The 7,703-nt window shown below is 37.6% G+C and overlaps 1 long non-coding RNA gene across 1 annotated transcript; it reads left to right on the top strand.

Annotated features, from left to right (window-relative positions):
- Nucleotides 1–1,007: 1,007 nt before the first annotated feature.
- Nucleotides 1,008–5,221, top strand: LOC131473486 (uncharacterized). The gene is made up of 3 exons (XR_009242177.1): nucleotides 1,008–1,124; nucleotides 4,542–4,646; nucleotides 5,131–5,221. It is a non-coding gene; the product is annotated as an uncharacterized LOC131473486 (long non-coding RNA).
- The last annotated feature ends 2,482 nt before the right edge of the window (nucleotides 5,222–7,703 follow it).

Here is a 7,703-nt window from a genome sequence, read left to right as displayed (position 1 = left end):
TCCAAAACATATACAGTAAAAGTATTTCATACTACTAGTTTATGAAGTATAAGTGGTACTGAGTTCAGTGAAAGTGAAATCATACACTACTAATACAAATTATGGATTTTAAACTTCATCAAAAACGGATGATCACACAGGTCATACAAATGTATGTTTGATTTGATGTAATTATTTTACATGTAATCACTATAATATGATAGGGTTAGTTTTGATAAATTATTTAACCTTTTTCTTTTTCAGTACATTGTGACTGATGTTGATGAGGTGGAGGTCTTCAGCGTCTGAGGCTGTGTCTTTAACAGTCAGGATGAATTGAGCCCCAAACAAAGTGAAACATTGTGTTTACCTGTAATTGCACCTGTGTAAACAAAACCAGACTTTTGTTTGGGTTCACGTAGAGGGCAAGTCTTTGAAGTCCCTCAAGATGCCTGTTTTTTACTCAAAGGAGTGCATGTGTGTATGAGCCTCTTTGTAGTGCCTGTGTATCATGTCGATTTGAACTTGATGTGCCTGGAGTTGCACATACACACAGACACACAGACACACACACACACACACACACACACATTCATTCCTAAACCCACATTCACACCATACTATGATATCCCTAAAATACACCAACATCATTTTAGCTTCAGATATTGATTGAATTGTGTGTTATATGATAATGAAAAATGTTGATATTCCCTGACAGTGGAAAATAACTTCACCTACACCAAATTTGAAGCAATTTGCATCAACACAGCCAAAGATATCCTCAAAAAAAAATCCAAAAGCACAAAGAATGCAGAGGATTAATCTGTAATGTTTTTATTACAAAAAATCTTGGAAGCGAACATTTCTGCCATGCATGTATGGTGAAACAAAGGGGCAGTTTATTTCAACTACTACTGTAGCTTTAAGATAATTATCGACCATCATCACACTCCAACGCAACGTAGTTCCCCACCACAGCAGCAGCGGATTAATATCCAAAACGTGAACAGGTTACTGTCTGCTCAGCAGGTGGATGAACATGTAATGGAGTTGCAGCATCAGTCGCTGACCAAGGAATTACTGGGGAAGTTGGTGGTAGAGGGAGGCTATTGACATGTCACAGCAAGATGCTCAAAAATGTAGAGGTAAGTGAAATTTTACATTATAATGAGCTAAACAGCAGGCCAGGTGGCTAAAGAGTTATTGCTAAAATGTGTTCGTTAATTACAGTAACTACGTCTTTTCACTCATTGAAAATACATACATACACATGTATTTAAACACACATACACGCATTAATCGAAATATAGTTAATAATAATAATATATGCACATGTAAATGTTCCATGCTCTTTTTTTTTCTTTTCGCTTTGCTGTTTTTTGCGAAAGTTTAGTGTTTAAATGCAGATGGTGTTGTCTGCGACGTTACACGGGAGCCAGACTTTCTGTCTGAACAGTTCCACTGTGAGAACCGATGTCCTCTCACCCGGACCCGCAGCTGCAAAGCTCCCGTTTTCGCGGAACCGCTTGCTGTGTTTCGGCTGCGTCTTCGGTTGTGAGGACTGTGGGTCACATTGCTGATCTGTTCAGAGAGCTTCGCTGGTGCTGCTGCTGCAGGTATCCTGTCTATTTAACAAGTAGGCTATACACTAAATCTATCCCTCTATTCTTAAAAATTAAGTCCACTCTGAATGTTGATACAGTGTGGGTGTTGTAATTATTATTATTTTTTATGACAGTCTTTTCCATTCTTACAACGCACAGTTAACGTGACTGGATTCTGCTTCATCCGGGGAAAGAGTTTGACCCTCAGGCTTTGGACACCTACAGTATTTAGTTGATGACAAACTGTTTCCTTAACCCTCAGGCTTCATTATGATTAATTTCCACTGTGTTAGTGCATATGGCACACTTTCTTGTAAGAAGGTCTCTTGGCAAATTGGAATTCAAACGAAAACATTTTATTAATAGATCAATAGAACACTGAACATTGTTTTCACAATACACTTGAGTATATGGCAGGAATGAAAAGTAAAAGATTAATACTTTTGTCCTGCATCAGTCCTCCTCAAAACCACCAAATATTCAATCATTTCCATATTACGTATGACCTCTTTTCAAATTAAGAGGGGAGGGAGTACATGTTTTATCTGATGCTACACAAAACTAACAATGCTTCAAAGTTAATATTGTGGGTAATCTTTGACATATTCAAGACTGATTAAAAAAAAATCTCCCAGCCACCCAACATTTGTCATATGTGTTGCCAGTACAACCCATGAAATGCTCATTTGTACTTGTCAGGAAGTCACTGCAGCTCTGACCTTGTAACCTAAATATGTTTCTGCTTCAAAATCACTTTGTTTCATACATGAGGCTAATGTCTGGCAGATTATACCAATCTTAGCCAATCTTCATCACTAAGTTTTATGTTAAATCCTGATTCCCATCTTTTTTTTTTAATGTATTTTGTAGCATTTTTTATATAGTCCCAATATAATTCTAATTGTGGTTTCTTTGTATGCATTGATTATGATGATCTGGATCACACTATTCACTTCTCAGGAGGAGTCCACCCTGGTCTCTTTCATATAGTAGTCTCTAAGTTGCAGGAATCCACAGAATTCATGATTGATTATCTAAATCCTTTTTTTCTGTCATATTTTGGAAACTCTCAAGCTGTCCATCTTTCACCATAACACACCATGCTGTGATTCCCTTTGTTGTCCACTGTTTAAATCCTATATCGTACCTAGTCGGTGTAAAATTGCTATCCTATTCAATAAATTAGTGTCTTTCTGTATGTTATATTTTTTTATTATGCTGAACCATATTTTGTATGTGAACATCGTGATTGTGTCTATTTGGTTTTGAATCTTCTTGTATGTTTCTTTATCCCCAATTATATTCTGTACTGGGTTTTCTCCAAACTCTTTTTCTATTTCATTTCACTGTGTCTGGTTTGCACCAACCTACAATATATCTCAATTGGGCCGCATGGTAGTATTCCTTTAATTTTGGAAGTCTCATCCCTCCTTCTTCTTTTGGCAGCTGGAGAGTTTCCAGTCTTATTGTGGATCTTTTGCCACCCCAACTAAACTTTGATATCATTTTATTCCATCTCATAAATTGGGGTTTGGGGGACCTCTACTGGTAGGGCTTGGAATAGGTATAAGGGTCAGGGTCAGCGAGTCGGCGGCACCCCGCTTTACCCGCAGGCTGTAGCAGAGAGCCCCCCTTACAGCAACAACTTTGGCTCTTTCTCTCCCACTCCTGAATTCCCCGCTCCAGAGCCTGATGATGATCATGAAATACCTTTTGTAGAGGTAGAGAAAAAGAAAAGAAAAGCTTGTAGTATAAGTTATAAAATGACGACAAACCCACACCATAGCTTCCCCCCAAACATTTATGACCTCACCCAAAGTTTCATCTTGGAATGCCCATGGCATCCAATCAAATTCTTTTAGAGCCCAACAAATTGAATTCTTGTTGAAAACTGACTTTGACATATTATGTTGTCAAGAACTGAGACTGAACACAAGTAAAGAGTAAAGGTATCCAGCATGTGGAACAAAGGTCTAAGTGTAATTTCTATTGGCGAAAGTAAAGCTGATGGTGGGATCTTTTTTCTAAAACTGGTGATGTCACTATTATTCGTAAAACGAATGAATTCCTAATTTAATTCCTTGTAGATTGCTCATGTTGGATTGTTTTTACCGAGGAGAAAAAATACGAATGATACACATGTACACCTCTCATGAGAGAACAAACATTTTTCAACTTTTTAAAAGACTTAAAGAACCGCTATTGGTCGGATACAAAATTATTTTATGTGGCGACTTTAACACTGTCATCGATGTAAACGACAGAGTGAGCTCTAAAGTCTTGAAACTCAGCTCTGACGGTAATCGCTTGACTCAATTCAATTCTTATGTAGACTAATTGTGATCTTAACAAGTCCTGGCAAATTAAAGTAGGCACAAGCACCATGACGTCCAATCTGAAGCAGCATCCTGCAATTTGTCTTCTTATGTCATCACTTTTTTTCAAAGGATGTATGTTACAGTATTTTAAATAAAATACACATAATGGAAATATATTGGTACAAAATATGAAGGAATTTTTATCATCTCCAGAAAAGAGCATATTTTGTATTTTAAATATGTATTTTTTTAATACATGTATCAGAAATACTATATGGGAATAATGGGAACATCCCTGCTTAGAGATCTTACGTGAAGGTTGAAAATTGTGTCGCTTTAAATAAAACCCATAACATGAGAAAATAAATTGAAGCACAAGATATAATGATTATGTATAGAAAATGCACTCTGATTTTCGCAGTTGAAGCACAAGAATCTGGATCTTTACAAAACAAATGTTATCTATCCGCAATTCCTATACTCCTATTCCAGATATGTTTGTGATTTAAACAGCATTTGTCTAGTGTAACATTAGTGATACTTTTGCAGTAGTATATTTATTGTGAGACACAATTATACATTTTTCCCAAATCTGTCCATGCCTCATCCATCTCTTCCTCTCCCTTGTCTTCCTCCTCAGCACATGGAGAAGATCGCCATGCTGGCTTTCCATCCAGTTAAGATGCACAGCTGCTATGAGAAGGAGGTGAACCTGAGCCTTGAGGGTCTGCAGCAACAGTTTGACGTGAGCAGCCCGTCAGTGTTTGTCCAAAGGGCCCAGATCCCCATGAGAGAGGTGAAACCTCAACTACTGACTAACCAGTCTAATTCGGGTTATTGGTTAACTGGTTAACACAATGGGAAGTTTCTATGAGAGCTAATCATTTTATTGACACTCATTTTATTTCTTGATCATTTTCCTACACTGTAGCTCCTGTTTGACTAGAGTTTGTCAAATAGTTGGATGATGAGGTTCTGACTGTGGCATTGATCAAGGACACAGTAGAACTAAAGGCGAACATCTTTTGGCGGTTTGATAACTCAGTGGACAGTTAAACAGATATAGTTGTCTACAGACATGCCACAATACAGACTGTGGAACTGGGTGTAGTACATTATCATATATTATCATTATTTCATGGGATATTCCTATATGAGTCAGTTTGTCTGGTGTTACATGCATGTATGTCACAAAGTTAGGTACAAAACTACAAATTGTGTTTTACTAGATGTTTGAGCAGATCCTTCATCAGAGTCTCGAGTCTCAGGGTACAGAGGAGCTGTGTAAGATCATCCAGCACTGCCAGGACAGAGTCATTAAGGTAACACACAAAGAAAACAGGCTTGTGCATCAAATTCTTGCATAACATCTACATTAATATCTAATAATATTACATCTGGCATACTCCAGACCTGGGAGTGAAACTTTTGGTCTGGCCTTGTTTTAGTGTTAATGAAAATTCAGGTTCACCTTTATCAATTTATTAATTTTTTAACAAAGAGTCCAGGATACCGGGCAATATCCCAGCTTAATCCCTTCTGTGCATGGTCCTCTGATATTTTCAAGCCTCAACTTGCCAGCTCCATGTTTATTTTTATTATATCAGAAAGTATGAGTGTGTGGATGAGCTAACTCATGCTTTTGAAGCATGATGATGGTCGCCACAGCGGTCGTCTTCCAGATAGAGATTAGATAGAAAATAAAAACTCCAAACTCAAGGAATAAACACTTGACTTTTGCGAGAACAGGTGAACGTCACATAGTGTACCCTGAGACATTATTGCTCTGGACCATAATCATCAATTGGACTGATAAGAGATTGCCGGCATCTTGTGAAATGTGCCAGTACACAAATAAAAGTGCCGGTTCTGTGTACTGGACAGTACCGGGCCACTTCTAGTTAATAATTGTACTGTAGTGACAGTGATGGTATTTTATGTACACTTAATGTCTCTTATGTGATCTTATTCTTTAACAAACAAGTGCACAATAAAAATTCACTGGGAATTCTAAACAGCACATTGCAATTTCTGCAATTATTTTCAAAGTATTGATCAGTAATACAGTGAAAATGAGCGGAAATATTAATATTTGCTTTGCAAGTCAATTTAAGGTGTGCGCCCCTAAATGTTTTGCTTGCTCTCCTAAAATGTTCAGTTTACACCCCTACTGTGCTCCTTGTAAAACGTTAGTCAGATGCCCTCCAAACATTGTTCTAAAGGGTTTATGTTCTTAGTTCCTCTTCAGTAGAGGTGCATGTCCACAATGTAAAAAAAACCCTTCTCCACTAACTATGGTTGTTTCCATCCCTTCTCTTCTATTGTTTGTATTGTATTTGTATTGTATTTGTATTTTATGTATTTAGGTGGTCTTATAAATTAAAGGATACATACTGTGAAGCAGCACTGTAATAAGCGACGGCCAGTTGATGAACCCATTAAAATATTCCATAACATGTCATTTAGCAGACACTTTTATCCAAAGCCACTAACAATGGAATTGAGTACAGTAAGCCAGGGGCGGAGCCGAACTTGTGACCATTACGACCATGCTGTCTTTCGCACACAGGGTACCGGTCTTAACCACTGAGCCACTCTACCCCCGTATATATGAAATATGTCTTATTAACTTGTGATAGGATGTGGAATTTGAGACACGGCCTCATGACAGAATGAGCCGGTTAATGTCTTTTTATTTTTTATTTCCCTTTTCATTGCTTAAGCAGGAATGCTGTTGTGACCTATGGCCTTTGTGGACCAAGTGAGGGTGGACCATGGAGGACAATTTTATCTCTCACTGTATGTGCAAGAAAAACTGTCAGGATACACAGAGACAGCATTAACAAGGGTAATTAAAAGTGTTTCTAAACATCATTTCTCTCAAAACCATATGTGATGTGTGTGTGGGTATGTATTTTTCAGTACTTGGACAGTGGAGTGTCGGGGTGGTTGTGTATATAGCTCCTGTGTGTCTATATCGATACATGTTACTAGATTATATCAGACAGTGGTCATGAAATTATTTGCATTTCTTTTTCCCACAAATCTTTTCTGAGTTATATGGCATGTGAAAAGTAAAAGATAATCTTGGAATAACATTAATATTTCCTAAAATGTGTTCCATTGACTGGGCTTGAAACCTAAAAGCAACAGAAAACTTTTTTTTTTAATTCCCTTCTGCTCTGCATTTTTACAGAACCACAGCAACACTCCCACTGAAGGCCACCTTGGTTCACCTGGTGGACCAAGAGCTTCTTGATATGGAGGACACCACAGTTCGATACTTTTCGAACCTGAGCTGCCAGCATTGGAATCCAACGGTTTATTGATGCTTGGAATTCTCACACAGTTTCAGGTATTTGATCCATTTGAGCAGTTGCATCCCCAACACAAAAATGAATTTCACTTAGCAGGGAGCCTGCTGTGAGGATTACTTCCCCCTTGGCAACACCTCAGGTCCACTTTCTCAGGTCCCACTGAGCATTTTCAAATTCAAAATGTGTGAAGAAAATCATTTCAGTGTAATCAGTGCATCTGAAAAGTATTCAGATGCACTGGCTTTCATGTAATAACCCTAACCCTAACCCTCATTATTACACACTTTGTTGTGTTAGAGACTTGATTTAAATAAATAAATAGCATAGCATTAATCGGATTTTACATAATTTAGGCAGCTGACAAAACAATACTGTGAAATTACAGTTGCCTGATAGCCAAAAAATGATTACCCTGTTATTTGTTGCAAAAAGTGAAGTTTGAGCCTATATTCCTCCAAAACATATACAGTAAAAGTATTTCATAC

This window comes from Solea solea, chromosome 1, assembly GCF_958295425.1.
Source record: "Solea solea chromosome 1, fSolSol10.1, whole genome shotgun sequence".
NCBI classification, from domain to species: domain Eukaryota; kingdom Metazoa; phylum Chordata; class Actinopteri; order Pleuronectiformes; family Soleidae; genus Solea; species Solea solea.
The sequence above is the reverse complement of the archived record's forward strand: the minus strand, read 5'-3'. Positions and strand labels throughout refer to the sequence as shown.